Source organism: Heptranchias perlo, chromosome 35 (assembly GCF_035084215.1).
Source record: "Heptranchias perlo isolate sHepPer1 chromosome 35, sHepPer1.hap1, whole genome shotgun sequence".
NCBI classification, from domain to species: domain Eukaryota; kingdom Metazoa; phylum Chordata; class Chondrichthyes; order Hexanchiformes; family Hexanchidae; genus Heptranchias; species Heptranchias perlo.
The window spans coordinates 13122119-13138379 of NC_090359.1; the positions used below are offsets into that span (position 1 = coordinate 13122119).

The 16261-nt window shown below is 45.4% G+C and overlaps 1 non-coding gene across 1 annotated transcript; it reads right to left on the bottom strand.

Annotated features, from left to right (window-relative positions):
* Window positions 1–8451: 8451 nt before the first annotated feature.
* On the bottom strand, window positions 8452–8523 carry trnah-gug (transfer RNA histidin (anticodon GUG)). The gene has a single exon. It is a non-coding gene; the product is annotated as a tRNA-His (tRNA).
* Window positions 8524–16261: the final 7738 nt, after the last annotated feature.

A 16261-nucleotide genomic window follows, 5' to 3' on the forward strand; every position in this document is an offset into this window, starting at 1 on the left:
AAAACTAATCACTGACGTGTGGCGCCATGATCGTTTGCTGGTTCGCGCTCTGCGTTGTGGCCACAGCAACCTCGGTTTGAATCCGAGTCACGGCATAGTGTGCGCTGCTTCGTTTGTTCTCTCCCACGCTTGCGAATATAATGCAACAATATTTCAATCCTTAATACGTGAAAAAAATGTTTTGTTGGTGTCGAAAACCTATCCATTCCTTCAAATCCCAGCACTCTCAGATGCCTGTACTTGATGTTCCACAGTTCAAACCCGCCTCTTCTCACAGCTTTTTCTTTCTTCCACAGTCAATAGGCCGCCTTTACTTTCCTCCTTCCATTTCATGGACACTTTTCTGCTCCATTGCCGACTCTAACATTCACTTTCACGATCTCACGCCTTTAAGTTTGTTCTGCTCCGACCGCTGTTTCTATTGGGCACATGTCCCATTCGCACCAATGTTCATTTGTGCCTTGAGACCAGTCGATGCAGGGCATTCTGGAGGGGGAGGGTGAACAGCCAGTAGTCGTGGTCCATATTGGTACCAACGACATAGGTAAAAAAAGGGATGAGGTCCTGCAAGGTGAATTTAAGGAGTTAGGAGATAAATTAAAAAGCAGGACTTCAAAGGTAGTGATCTCAGGATTACTACCGGTGACACGTGCTAGTGAGTGTAGGAACAGGAGAATAGACAGGATGAATGCGTGGCTGCAGGGATGGTGTAGGAGGGAAGGATTTAGATTCCTGGGACATTGGGACCGGTTCTGGGGAAGGTGGGACCTGTACAAGCATGACGGGTTACACCCGAGCAGGACTGGGACCAATGTCCTCGCGGGGGTGTTTGCTAGTGCTGTTGGGGAAGGTTTAAACTAGAGTGGCAGGGGGATGGGAACCTGAGCGGGGAGTCAGAAGGAAATAAAGTTGAGAGCAGCAAGAGAGGGGAAGACCCAGAGGAAATCTACAATACAAATAGTACAAACAGTTGTTCAAGAACAAGTGAAAGGGAAAAGCGTAGAGCAGCGGAAAGAAAGTGTACTTTCGGCACGACAGATAAAATAAAAACTAAAAGGCGTAAGGCGATTAACCCAGCATCAAAGCTGTGGCAGGGGTTTGGGAACCTGAGCAGGGAGACAGAGGAAAGCGTGTCAGGAAGGGATGGAAGGTATGGAGTAAAAGGTAAAGTGTTAAAAAAGGAAAAAGCAGGAACTAAGTGTCACAAAACATATTTGAAAGTTCTTTATCTGAATGCACGTAGCATTCGTAACAAAATGGACGAGTTAACGGCACAAATAACTACGTATGGGTATGATCTTGTGGCCATTACAGAAACATGGCTGCAGGGTGACAACGACTGCGAATTAAATATGCCAGGGCATTTAACAATCAGGAAGGACAGGCAGGAAGGAAGGGGAGGTGGGGTGGCTCTGTTAATAAAGGAAGGAATCACTGTAATACTGAGAAATGATACTGGGACAAAGGATCAGGATAATGAAACCGTTTGGGTCGAGATAAGGAATAATAATGGGAAAAAAACACGAGTGGGCGTAGTATATAGGCCTCCTAATGGTTGCAACTCTGCTGGAAGAAGTATTAATCAGGAAATAGTCGGGGCATGTAATAAGGGAACAGCTATAATTATGGGGGATTTTAACTATCATATTAACTGGACAAATCAAATTGGGCAGGGCAGCCTTGAGGAAGAGTTTATTGAGTGTACTGGGATGGATTTCTTGAGCAGTATGTAACTGATCCTAAAAGGGGGCAAGCAACCTTGGACCTGGTCCTGTGTAATGAGCCAGGATTAATTAATAATGTCCTAGTTAAGGATCCCCTTGGAATGAGTGACCATAACATGTTTACAGTCCATATCCAATTAGAGGGTGAGAAGTGGTGTTCATTCAAGGAGTTATTTTACAACTTTCAAAAAAAATATATATTCCACTGAGGAAAAAAGGGTGTAAAAGAAATGACAGCCACCCGTGGCTAAGTAAAGAAATTAAGGATAGTATCCGACTAAAAACAAGGACATATAAGGTAGCCAAACTTAGTGGGAGGATAGAAGATTGGGAAGTCTTCAAAAGACAGCAAAAAGTAACTAAAGGATTGATTAAGAAAGGGAAGATAGATTATGAAAATAAATTAGCAAAAAATATAAAAGCAAACAGCAAGAGTTTCTACAGTTATAAGGCCCCTTAGAGGATGAGACCGGGAAATTAATGGTGGGAAACATGGAGATGGCAAAAATGCTGAACAAATATTTTGCTTCAGTCTTTACAGTAGAGGACACTAAGAATATCCCAACACTGGACAAACAGGGGGCTCTAGGGGGGGGGGGGGGGAGGAGCTAAATACCATTAAAATCACTAAGGAATTGGTACTCAGTAAATTAATGGGACTCAAGGCGGATAAATCCCCTGGACCTGATGCCTTACATCCGAGGGTCTTGAGGGAAGTGGATGCTTTGGTGATAATTTTCCAAAATTCTCTGGACTCGGCAAAGGTCCCGGCAGATTGGAAAACTGCTAATGTAACACCCTTATTTAAAAAGGGTAGTAGGCAGAAGGCTGGAAATTATAAACCAGTTAGCCTAACATCTGTGGTGGGTAAAATTTTGGGGTCTATTATTAAGGAGACAGTAGCGGAACATTTGGATAAACATAATTTAATAGGGCAAAGTCAGCATGGCTTTATGAAGTGGAAGTCATGTCTGACAAATTTGCTTGAGTTCTTTGAGGACATAACGTACAGGGTGGATAAAGGGGAACCAGTGGACGTAGTGTATTTAGACTTCCAGAAGGCATTCGACAAGGTGCCACATAAAAGATTATTGCTCAAGATAAAGAATCACTTGATTGAGGGTAATATTCTGGCATGGGTGGAGGATTGGTTATCTAACAGGAAGCAGAGAGTTGGGATAAATGGTTCATTCTCGGACTGGCAACCAGTAGCCAGTGGTGTTCCGCAGGGGTCGGTGCTGGGTCCCCAACTCTTTACAATCTATATTAACGATTTGGAGGACGGGACCGAGTGTAACATATCAAAGTTTGCAGATGATACAAAGATGGGAGGGAAAGTAGAGAGTGAGGAGGACATAAAAAACCTACAAGGGGATATAGACAGGCTGGGTGAGTGGGCGGAGATTTGGCAGATGCAATACAATATTGGAAAATGTGAGGTTATGCACTTTGGCAGGAAAAATCAGAGAGCAAGTTATTATCTTAATGGCGAGAAACTGGAAAGTACTGGAGTTAAAAGGGATCTGGGGGTCCGAATGCAAGAAAATCAAAAAGTTAGTATGCAGGTGCAGCAGGTTATCAAGAAGGTCAATGGAATGTTGGCTTTTATTGCTCGGGGGATAGAATATAAAAACAGGGAGGTATTGCTGCAGTGATATAAGGTATTGGTGAGACCGCACCTGGAATACTGCATACAGTTTTGGTGTCCATACTTAAGAAAAGACATACTTGCTCTCGAGGAAGTACAAAGAAGGTTCACTCGGTTAATCCCGGGGATGAGGGGGTGGACATATGAGGAGAGGTTGAGTAGATTGGGACTCTACTCATTGGAGTTCAGAAGAATGAGAGGCGATCTTATTGAAACATATAAGATTGTGAAGGGGCTTGATCGGGTGGATGCAGAAAGGATGTTACCAAGGATGGGTGAAACTAGAACTAGGGGGCATAATCTTAGAATAAGGGGCTGCTCTTTCAAAACTGAGATGAGGAGAAACTTCTTCACTCAGAGGGTAGTAGGTCTGTGGAATTTGCTGCCCCAGGAAGCTGTGCAAACTACATCATTAAATAAATTTAAAACAGAAATCAACAGTTTCCTAGAAGTAAAGGGAATTTGGGGTTTCGGGTAGTGGGCAGGAAATTGGACATGAATTTAGATTTGAAGTTAGGATCAGATCAGCCATGATCTTATTAAATGGCGGAGCAGGCTCGAGGGGCCGAATGGCCAACTCCTGCTCCTATTTCTTATGTTCTTATTTTCCATTGAACGAATAAGATAAATGGGCTTTCTGAGCAATACTTATGTGACGAGGTGGCCGAGAGGTTGAGGTGATGGATTCTTAATCCATTGTGCTCTGCATGCATAGTTTTCGATCCCATCCGTGCCATTATTGCATTTACCGTTTGATGTGTTGGTTCCTTCCTGATATTCAACCAGAAGTCCAAGGTCTCGGTCCAATCCAAATCCATGGTGCATGAGTTTTGCATTGCTCGCTGAACTCTGCTCAAATCTGCAAAATCATGATTGCCACCTGGAGGTGCAGCCAGGAAAGGCTTCTCTTCCCATTTCTGCACCATTACCTTGGAGTCCCCCAAGGATCGATCCTTGACCCCCACCTATTTCTCATCTACATGTTGCCCCTCGTGATATCATCTGAAAGCACAACGTCAGGTTCCACATGTACGCTGACAACACCCACCTCGACCTCACCACCTGTCTCGACCCCTCCACTGTCTCTGATTTCTCACACTGCTTGTCCAATATCCAGTAATGGATGAGCAAAACATTCCTCCAACTAAATATTGGCACAAACTCCGTTCCCTCGGAACCGACTCCATCCCTCTCTCCGGACACAAATAAATCGGCCATCATGAAATGTTCACAGTCCGTTTCTTGAGCCTTCTCCTTCGAGAAGAATCGTCTAAACTCCTTGCTAAAGTGACCATTGATCTTAATGTCTTGTTTTGCGGTATGTTCCAGATTGTTTCAGGTCAGCATTGTAATAATTCGGGGTAGTTGAAAAGTGGGATCATTATATTAAATCGAGATATTTATCACATCCCCGCCCCCAAACATTCAAACCACCGTTCAGGAGGAGAACCCCTCTGCTCACTGACCTACATTGGCTCCCAGCCCACCAACATCTCAAATTTTAAATTCTCATCCTTGTTTTCAAATCCCTCCATGACCTCGCCCCTCCCTATCTCTGTAACCTCCTCCACCCCGACAACCCTCCGAGATCTCTGAGCTCCTCCAATTCAGGCCTCTTGCGCATCTACGATTTTCATCGCTCCACCATTGGCGGCCGTGCCTTCAACCGACTGGGCCCAAAGCTCTGGATTTCCCTCCCTAAACCTCCCCGCCTCTCTCCCTCTCTCTCCTCCTTCAAGAAACTTAAAACCTACCTCACCTGTCCCAATCTCTCCTTATGTGGCTCCGTCTCACATTTTGTTTGATAATCTCTCCTGTGAAGCGCCTTGGGGACGTTTTACTCCGTTAAAGGCGCGATATAAATGCAAGTTGTTCTTGTTGTTGGGGTGGAGAAAGGGTTTTCTTTCTTTTTATGACTCTTTTCTATCTCTCTATTTCTTTCCTTTCTCGGACTCTGTTTTCCGGGTCTGTTTACTGACACACATTACAATCTGTGTCACTCGGTGTCTAACAATGTGAGGCAATGTGTTTTATTCCCGCTGTGTTATCTCTCTGGCGGTTTGCTGATAAATGTTTAACTCGCGGCCTGTTCCCGTTAATGGTCACAAGCAGTAACAGACAGACAGAGCGTGTCTGACCGCCCTGAGATGTGGAAAAGGCATCAGTTTAGGACAAATGCATCAAATCAAATGTTCATCGAGCACCGAAAGAGACAAAAACCAGAGAGAAAGGCAGAAGGAAATAGAGAAATAAAAGCTAAATGCAGACATCCTTGATGTCTCTCTATTCCATCCTCAACCGTTCAGTGTCGGGTAAAAATGTCAGTGCAAATAAATGTTCGAGAATCGACCCAAAGAAGAAACAAAATAATCCAGAACTGCCGAAACCCGGGACCTTTAGATCTTCAGTCTAACGCTCTCCCAACTGAGCTATTTCGGCCCCACTGTAAACATAACTTTTGTGTCAGACTCTTGGAATTAAATATAACCCCGGGTGGAATTGCCCCTCCCGCTCATTCCTCACTTCGGGAGAATGAGACCGACCATCAAGGAGAGATTTTCTGAGACTGTCGTTGAATCTCATTTATATTAAACATTCCTTGAACTCTCTGCTGGGGGGATTCAGAGCTGGGGTTCGCCATGAACCAGCTTCCCCTCAATTCCTAGCTTTATCAGTGAATCGACCAACAAACGCTCGACAGAGCTCAGGTTATATTAATAATAAAAACAGAAAATGTGGGAAACACTCAGCAGGTCAGGCAGCATCTGTGGAGAGAGAAGCATCCTTTCAGGTCGATGATCTTTCATCAGAGCTCTCTCCACAGATGCTGCCTGACCTGCTGAGTATTTCCAGCATTTTCTGTTTTTATTTCAGATTTCCAGCATCTGCAGTATTTTGCTTTTGTTTTACATCTTGTATTAATGTTCTGCTGATGATATCTTAATATTATCTTGTTTTTGGGCCATTTTAATCAGGTTCATGGACAAATTCTTCCATCATCCCTTCTCCCACATCGCTTCTCTCTCTCGTTCATTCTTTTCTCCTTTCAATCCAGAAGAGGGCGGGAATCAGAGCTCACCCCCCGAATCCTCCGCACACAGACCCCCGTGTACCACTCCGTGTGATCCAAGAGACAATTCAATGCATTACACTCTGTATAAACACAGAAAGTTGACACACCAGTGGAGATCACACGGTGTTGGACACGGAGTGAAATAAACTGAAGTGTTTATAAAAAGTTACAGACCACAACCCGTGTCTCTGTCCCTCTCCGCCATCCCGGCCTGTACTGAGTGAGCTGATCTCAACTGGTGTGGTACTGAGTCCCACACATAGCAGGATGGGCACATGTTCAATCTCCAGCCTGTACTGAGTTAGCTGATCTCACGAGGTGTGCGACTGAGCCACGGAGCAAGAAAAGCCGAGGCTCAGTCCAGGGCCTGAACTGAGTTACCTGGATTCACCCGTGTGGTACTGAGCCCCACAGAGGGGTTGGGGCCAGGCTTCATCCCCGGCCTGTGGTATGTTCGTTCATCTCACTTCTTGCGGTACTGAGACTAATGCAGAGTATGAAGGGCCCAGGTCCCATCCCCCGTCTGTGCTCTGTTGTCTGATCTCGCTTAATGTGTTTCTGATAATTTTCATCATCTTTGAATGTGGCAGCACAAGTTGGTGAAACCGTTAAAACAGCATCCGGTTCCTTGGCTTAATAATAGAGAAATAGAGCACAAAAGCAAGGAAGTTATGTTAAACGTTTATAAATCATTGTTCAGGCCTCATCTGAAGGATTGTGTCCAATTCTGGGCACTATAATTTATTAAGGAGGTCAAGGTCTTGGAGAGGATGGAGAGGAGATTTACCAGAATTATACCAGGGATGGGGTTTAGTTGTGTGGAGAGACTCGAGAACCTGGGATTGTTCTGCTTCGAGCAATGAAGGTTAAGGGTAGAAGTAATCCACGTGTTCAAAATTAAGAGGGGTTTTGATCGAGTAAATAAGGAGAAACTTCACCCACTGGCGGGAGGGTCGGCAACCAACGGACACAGATTTAAGATAATTGGCTAAAGAACTAGAAGGGAAATAAGGAGATTTTTTTACACAGCGAATTGTTATGATCTGGAACGCACTGCCTTAAAGGATGGTGGAGCTCGATTCAATCGTAACTTTAAAAGGAGAATTGGATAAATACTTGAGTATCTCCCCACAGATACTACCTGACCTGCTGAGTGTTGCCAGCAGTTTCTGGGTTTGTTTTTGAGCTTTCACTATCGCAGTTTTCCTGACAACCTGCAACTTGCCTCAAGGGCGCAGCTTCAAGAACAACTTTCTTGTGCTCTTCTCACACACAAGATCGCACTTTACTTTCCGACACACGCGCTTTAAAATCTGCCGTTTCCGCACACAGCGTCCTGCACCACGAGAATTTGAAAGACCTTCCGCTCATGGCCTGTAATCGCTCCTTTTTTTTCTTTCAACCACCAATCGCAGCTCTGTAGCGCTGCCCGTCACTCACGCAACTCAACTACTGAGAGAAAAGAGCCAACAAGCATCAAAACAAAAACCAGTTCTTCAGTTACCATCCTCTGGATCACAAGATTCCCCAAGTAAATTTCGTGAACATTCGGGCGGCTGTCTTTCCAGAGACCAGCCCTGCTTTCGTCGTGTTTGTCTGTCGAGCGGTCACGCAGATCGAAATGTATCGACTGGTTTCAAGGCACAAATGAACATTGGTGCGAATGGGACATGTGCCCAATAGAAACAGCGGTCGAAGCAGAACAAACTTAAAGGCGTGAGATCGTGAAAGTGAATGTTCGAGCCGGCAATGCCGCAGGAAAGTGTCCATGAAATGGAAGGAGGAAAGTAAAGGCGGCCTATTGACTGTGGAAGGAAGAAAAAGCTGGGAAAAGGGCGGGTTTGAACTGTGGAACATCAAGTTCAGGCATGTGAGAGTGCTGGGATTTGACGGAATGGATAGGTTTTCGCCAGCAACAAAAAATAACTCTTGTATATATTGAAGATTGATGTATTGCTGCATTTTATCAGTTTGTGTGGCAGAGGATAAAAGAGATGAGAAAGTTCTGCCGTGACTCGGATTCGAACCGAGGTTACTGCGACCACAACGCAGAGTACTAACCACTATACGATCACGGCGCCACACCTCAGCTGTTGTTACAAGACCCGAACCACAGCAATAAGCAGCGCCTCAAATTGTGTCAGAATAGCGGTCCAGCCCCTCCCACGGCCCATCCTTTCAATATCCACCCAGCAATTTCACCAGTGCTGGTTTCATCAACTTGTGCTTCTTTTTGAATTGTTCTCGGTATTATCTGTCCTGATCCTTTACTTGGCCCACTCGAATCCTAGAATCATAGAAAGGCTACAGCACGGAAGGAGGCCATTCGGCCCATCGAGTCCCCGGCGGCTCCATGCAACAGCAATCCAGCTGGTCCCACTCACCCGCCCTATTCCGGTAGCCCTGCAATTCTTTTCCTTTCAAGTACTTATCCAGTTCCCTTTTGAAGGCCATGATTGAATCTGCCTCCACCATCGCCCTCGGGCAGTGCATTCCAGATCCTAACCACTCGCTGTGTAAAAAAGTTTTTCCTCATTTCACCTTTGGTTCTTTTGCCAATCACCTTAAATCTGTGTCCTCTGGTGCTTGACATTTCCACCAATGGGAACAGTTTCTCTCTATCGACTCTGTCTGGACCCTTCATGATTTTGAATACCTCGATCAAATCTCCTCACAACCGTCTCTGTTCCAAGGAGAACAACCCCAGCTTCTCCAGTCTGTCCACGTAACGAAAGTCCCTCATCCCTGGAATCATTCTTGTAAATCTCTTCTGCACCCTCTCCAAGGCCTTCACATCTTTACTAAAGTGCAGTGCCCAGAACTGGACACAATGCTCCAGTTGTGGCCAAACCAGTGTTTTACAAAGTTTCATCATGACTTCCATAATTTTTTACTCTATGCCTCTATTTATAAATGCTTTTTAATCGGCTTTCTTAACCTGCCTTGTCACCTTTAATGATTTGTGCACATATACCCCCGATCTCTCTGTTCCTGTACCCCTTTTAGAGTTGTGCCCTCTAATTTATTTTGCCTCTCCTCGTTCTTCCTACCGAAATGTATCACTTCACATTTTTCTGCGTTAAATTTCATCTGCCTCGTGTCCGCCCATGCCACCAGCCTGTCCATATCCTCTTGAAGTCCATCACTATCCTCCTCACTGGTTACTACCCTTCCAGGTTTTGTGTCATCTGCAAATTTTGAAATTGAACCTGTACACCCAAGTCCAAGTCATTAATATATATCAAGAAAAGCAGTGGTCCCAGCACCGACTACACGGCATCTACAAATTTGTCCAATGCCCCGAGAGTGAAGCGGGATCACTTTTCACTTGTAAACCAGCAACCCTGATGTTAAAATCATCTGCCGGAGAAAGACGGGATTTCAGCGCGGTGACACTGGGCCAGAGTAAAGTTCAGTTAATGTGATTGCCGAGTGGCGAGGGAGTCAAAGGATATGGGGAAAAGGCGGAAAAGTGGAGTTGAGGTAAAAATCAGATCAGCCATGATCTCATTAAATGGCGGAGCAGGCTCGAAGGGCCAAATGGCCGACTCCTGCTCCTATCTCTTATGGTCTTATGATCTTGTGGTGGTGAGAGGGTGGATTTGGAACTCCTGTGCGGCTGCTTTGCGCAGGTAACACGACTTGTTACAAACTAAACCATTAATTCACCGAGCTAAAGTTTGAGGTTGTAGCGACAAGAACCTGATTACATTAATTACAGAAAATTAATGAAACTCTGTGAAAGATGAATAATTGTTGTAATCGCCATTGATCAACCGATAACTTTCTGCTGCAGACTGACAGAAACACTGACATGGACACTGGGTGACAGAGAAACTTTAATCAGTTTAAACAACAACAACTACAAATACAACGTCCATTTATATCACACATTTAACGTAGCAAAACGTCCCAAGGGGCTTCACAGGAGCTTTTTTAAACAAAATTTGACACCGAGCCACAGAAGGAGATATTAGAAGCAGATGCTTCACGTTTCAGTGAATCTGTTTGAACTATTGATTTGATGACATTTTGTTTAACTTTCCACGGATCACTGTTGAAAGAAGAATTACCGACCACTTTTCCATCTCCTGTTGATCATGTCCACAGTAAAATTACGTGGGTAGCGCGGGAGAGAGTGAGAGAGAGAAAGAGACAGAGACCCATTCGGGAAAAGATAGAAAATGTGAGGCACATACACAGACAGACAGACACAGACACAAAGAAACAGAAACAGACACACATACATCGACACATAGAGTGACCCAGAAATACAGAGACAGACGATCGATAATTTGGCTGATTTTTGTTCTTTTTCTGTCGTAGATTTCGTGAAATCTTGCAGGTCAATTAAAATGAGCATAAAACTCGAGGTGTTCAATGCCGTGGAATTTTAATTCACTTCAGAATTATTAATTCGACAAGAAACTTGTTGAATTTTGAAACGCAGAGATGAAAGGGGATGAAAAAAGACAGGATCTGAAATCTACCAGATTCGAACCTACGCGGGGTAAACGAATGGATTTCCAAACTATCACCTTAATCACTAGTTAGTTAAAATCACAATTGCTCTGCATCCAGTCCCCGTTCAATAATATTCTGAAAGCAACAATCAGCTGTTTATTTTTCTCTGTAGTTTTTTTTAGGAAGAAGCTTGGCGAAGACATAAAATTAAAGTTGGCGTCTAATAAATGCTTCCTCCCCGTCGGGGAATTAAACCACGGACTAAGGCGGGGCAACTCACCACGATAAAAGAGAAAGAAAGAACGAAAGAAAGACAGAGTCAGTTGTTCGTTGTCTAACAAAGAGATGGAAATGTTAAAGGTTCTTTCAACGGTGGCCCGTGGAAAATTAAACAAACTGTGATCAAATAAATAGTTAAAAGAAATTCACTGACACATGAAGCATTTTTAACGCCATCTGGGGTGAGTGTAGAATCAATACAGTAGTTCCTCGTTAGTATAGTGGTGAGTATCCCCGCCTGTCAGGCGGGAGACCGGGGTTCAATTCCCCAACGAGGAAGTTAAACTTTCGCTGCCTTTAAAAGCTTTTATCTCCAATATTGGATGTGGAAAGTGCAGTGTAAAACTGACTCGGAGATTCCCACTTTCCTCAATTTAAATGAACTGATATTCCAGCGGTTTTAAAATCTGCTCTGTGCGTCATTCTTCACCTCGATGTAAGACTTGCTTCTGTGAAGATGGTTGCTCACAGCTCAGCCTTGTCTTTTGCACTCACGTGCTGGGCTTTACCATCATTGAGGATGGGGATGTTCACAGAGCCTCCTCCCGTTAGTTGTTTAATTGACCACCACCATTCACAACTGGGTGTGGCAGGACTGCAGAAGATCCGTTGGTTGTGGGATTGCTTTGCTCTGTCTATAGCATGCTGCTTCTGCTGTTTGGCAAGTAGTCCTGTGTTACTTTCAGGTTATTGGAGGGTGTATGTTTGTGTGTACATGCCGGTGTGTCTTTGTGTGAGTGTGTATGTAGCTATGAATGTGTGTGTTTGTGTATGTGTGAATATGTCTGCGTGTGTCTCACTTTTTCTACCCGTTTCTGAGTGTCTCTCTCTTTCTTTCTTTCTGTCACTTTTTCCCTGTTCCCCACATAATTTTTCTCTGGACCTTGACTAACAAAGAGATAGAAAGTAAGTCTTCTTTCAGCAGTGGCGCGTGGAAAGTTAAACAAACTGTCATCAAAGAAGGAGTTAAAATAGATTCACTGAAACATGCATCCTTTTCATTGCTGTATGTGAGATCTTCCGAGTCTGCTTTCTCATCTGCGCCTGTTCCGAGACCTGTCTCTCTCTGTATCTCCATCTTTTTTCTTTCTGTCTGTCTCTCTCTCTCGATCGGTCTCTCCCTGTTTCGGGCTGGTGACTCAGACCCGGTCTGTCCACAGCACAATTCTGCATTTTATTTCTTGCCCATCATTGTGGTTCTTACAGCAAGCTGAAGAGTGAGGCGGAGAGCAGATTTTAAAATCGCTGTGAAATCAAATTGTGGAAGTGGGAAAGGCCGAGTCAGTTTTTCATTGTATTTTCAACATCCAATATTGCAGATAAATGAAAGTGAAACTTCTAAAGCAGCAATGACCTCCTCGTCGGGAAATTGAACCCCGGTCTCCCACGTGACAGGCGGGGATACTCACCACTATACTAACGAGGAATCGATGCTGGGTGTTACCGTACATTCACCACAGATGCTTCATGTTTTACTGATTCTTTTTGAACGATTGTTTGATGACAGTTTGTTTAATTTTCCACGGGCCACTGTTGAAAGAAGACTTCCCGACCACTTTTTCATCTCTTTGTTCAATTATGTCCAGAGTAAAATTATGTGGGGAGCGCGGGAGAGAGTGAGAGAGAGAAAGAAGGAGAAACAGACGCATTCAGGAAAACATAGAAAATGTGAGACACACGCATGCATCGACAGACACATACACACACACAGAAAGACACACCTACACAAAGAAACAGACACACACGCATACATATAAACATAGAGTGACTCAAACATAGGGAGAGACAGACCAGAGGTTATTTGGACGATTTTTAAAATTCTTTCATGGGATGTGGGCATTGCTGGCAAGGCCAGCAGGTATTGCTCATCCCTAATTGCCCTTGAGAAGGTGGTGGTGAGCTTCCGTTCTTGAACCGCTGCAGTCTGTGTGGTGAAGGTTCACCCACAGTGCTGTTAGATGGGGAGTTCCAGGATTTTGACCCAGCGATGATGAAGGAACAGCGATGTACTTCCAAGTCAGGATGGTGTGTGAATTGAAAGGGACTGTGCAGGTGGTGTTGTTCCCGTGTACCTGCTGCCCTTTTCCTTCTAGGTGGTAGAGGTCGAGGTTTTGGGAGGTCCTTACGAAGAAGCTTTGGCGAGTTGCTGCATTGCTTCCTGTGGATGGTACACACTGCAGCCACGGTGCGCCGGTGGTGGAGAGAGTGAATGTTTAAGGTGGATGAGGTGCCAATCAAGCGGGCTGTTTTGTCCTGGATGGTGTCGAGTTTCTTGAGTGTTGTTGGAGCTGCTCTCATCCACGCAAGTGGCGAGTATTTCTTCACACTCCTGACTAGTGCCTTGTTGATGGTGGAAAGGCTTTGGGGAGTCAGGAGGTGAGTCAGTCGCCGCAGAATACCCAGCCTCTGATCTGCTCCTGTAGCCACAGTATTTATGTGGCTTCACCAGTTAAGTTTCCGGTGAATGGTGACACCCAGGATGTTGATGGTGGGCGATTCGACAACAGTAATGAAATTAAATGTCAAGGGGAAGTGGTTGGACTCTCTCTTGCAGATGATCATTGCCTGGCACTTGTCTGGCGCGAATGTTAATTGCCACTTATCCGCCCAAGCCTGGATGTTGTCCAGGTTTTGCTGCATGTGAGAACGGACTGTTTCATTATCTGAGGGGTTGTGAATGAAACTGAACACAGTGCAATCAGTAGCGAACACCCCACTTCTGACCTTATGATGGAGTGAATGTCATTGATGAAGCAGCTGAAGATGGTTGGGCCTAGGACACTGCCCTGAGGAACTCCTGCAGCGATGTCCTGGGGCTGAGATGATTGGCCTCCAACAACTACTATCATCTTCCTCTGTGCTAGCTATGACGCCAGCCACTGGAGAGTTTTGTCTCTGATTCACATTTACTTCAATTTTATTAGGGCTCCTTGATGCCACACTCGGTCAAAAGCTGCCTTGGTGTCAAGGGCAATCACTCTCACCTCAACTTTGGCATTCAGCTCTTTTGTCCATGTTTGGACCAAGGCCGTAATGAAATCTGGAGCCGAGTGATCCTGGTGGAACCAAAACTGAGCATTGGTGAGAAGGTGATTCGTGAGTAAATGCTGCTTGATAACACTGTCGACGACACCTTCCATCACTCTGCTGATCTTTGAGAGTAGACTGATGGGGCGGTTATTGGATGAATTGGATTTCTCCTGTTTTTTGCGGACAGGACATACCTGGGCAATTAACCACTTTGTTGGGTAGATGCCAGTGTTGTAGCTGTACTGGAACTGCTTGGCTAGAGGCGCATCTAGTTCTGGAACACAAGTCTCCAGCACTACAGCTGGGATTTTGTCGGGGCCCTTTGCCTTTGCTGAATCCAATGCACTCAGCCGTTCCTTGATATCACGTGGGGTGAATCGAATTAGCTGAAGACTGGCTTCTGTGATGGTGGGAATCTCAGGAGGAGACCGAGAAGGATCATCCATTTGGCACTTCCGGCTGAAGATGGTTGCAAACACTTCAGCCTTGTCTTTTGTACTCATGTGCTGGGCTCTGCCATCATTGAGGATGATTGTCCATCACCATTCAGGACTGGATGTGGCAGGACAGCAGAGCTTTGATCTGCTCCGTTTGTTGTGGGATTGCTTAGCTGTGCTCTCCAGCATGCTACTTCTGTTGTTTGGCTTGCATGTAGTCCTGTGTTGTAGGACAATTGTAGCTTCACCAGGTTGACACCTCATTTTAGGTACTCCTGGTGCTGCTCCTGACAGGCTCTTCTACACCCCTCATTGAACCAGGGTTGATCCATTGGCTTGTTGGTAATGGTAGAGTGAGGTATATGCCGGGCCATGAGGTTACATATTGTGGCGGAATACAATTCAGCTGCTGCTGTTGGCCCACAGCACCATATGGATGCCCAGTTTGGAGTTGCATAGATCTGTTCTGAATCTATCCCATTGAGCACGGCCACCACACAATATGCTGGACAGTGTGAAGTCGGAATTTCGTCTCCATAAGGACTATGCAGTGGTCGGTCCTACCAATGCTGTCATGGGCAGATGCATCTGCGACAGGTAGATTGATGTGGACGAAGTCCAAAAGGTTTTTCCCTCATGTTTGTTCTCTCACCACCTGCCACAATCCCAGTATGGCAGTTATGTCCTTCAGGACTCGGCCAGCAGTGGTGCTACCGAACCACTCTTGGTGATGGACAGTGAGGTTTCCCCAATCAGAGTACAGCCTGTGCCCTTGCTACCCTCACTGCTTCCTCCAAGTGGTGCTCAACAGGGAGGAGTAACGATTCATCAGCTGAGGGAGGTCGGTCAGTGGAAATCAGCATGAGGTTTCCTTCCCCTTGTTTGACCTGAAACCATGACATTTCATGGTGTCCAGAGTCAACTGTTGCGGACTGTCACGGCCACTCCCTCCTGACTGTATACCACTGTGCTGCCACCTCTGGTGGGTCAGGACATACCCAGGGATAATGATGGAGGAGTCTCGGGCTTTGGCTGAAAGGCATGATTCTGTGAGTGTCGCTATTTCAAGCTGTTGCTTGACCAATCTCTGAGACAGCTGTCCCAATTTTGGCACAAGTCCCCTAATGTTCGTGTGGTGAACTTCGCAGGGTCGACTGTGCTTGGATTGCCTGAGCCTTGTTCGGTGCGTGTGGCCCGTACTGTTTTATTCTTATTACGTAGCGGGATTGTGCAACTGAGTCGCTTGTTAGGCCATTTCAGAGAACCGTTAAGAATCAACCTCATTGCTATTGGTCTGAGGACGGCATGTTTCCTTCCCTCAGGGGGGCATTAGTGAACCAGAGGGGTTTTTATGACAATCCGGTATGTTATAGAGTCATAGAGTCATAGAGAGTCATAGAGTTATACAGCACGGATAGAGGCCCTTCGGCCCATCGTGTCCGCGCCGGCCATCAGGCCCTGTCTACTCTAATCCCATATTCCAGCATTTGGTCCGTAGCCTTGTATGCTATGGCATTTCAAGTGCTCATCCAAATGCTTCTTGAATGTTGTGAGGGTTCCTGCCTCCACAACCCTTTCAGGCAGTGAGTTCCAGACTCCAACCACC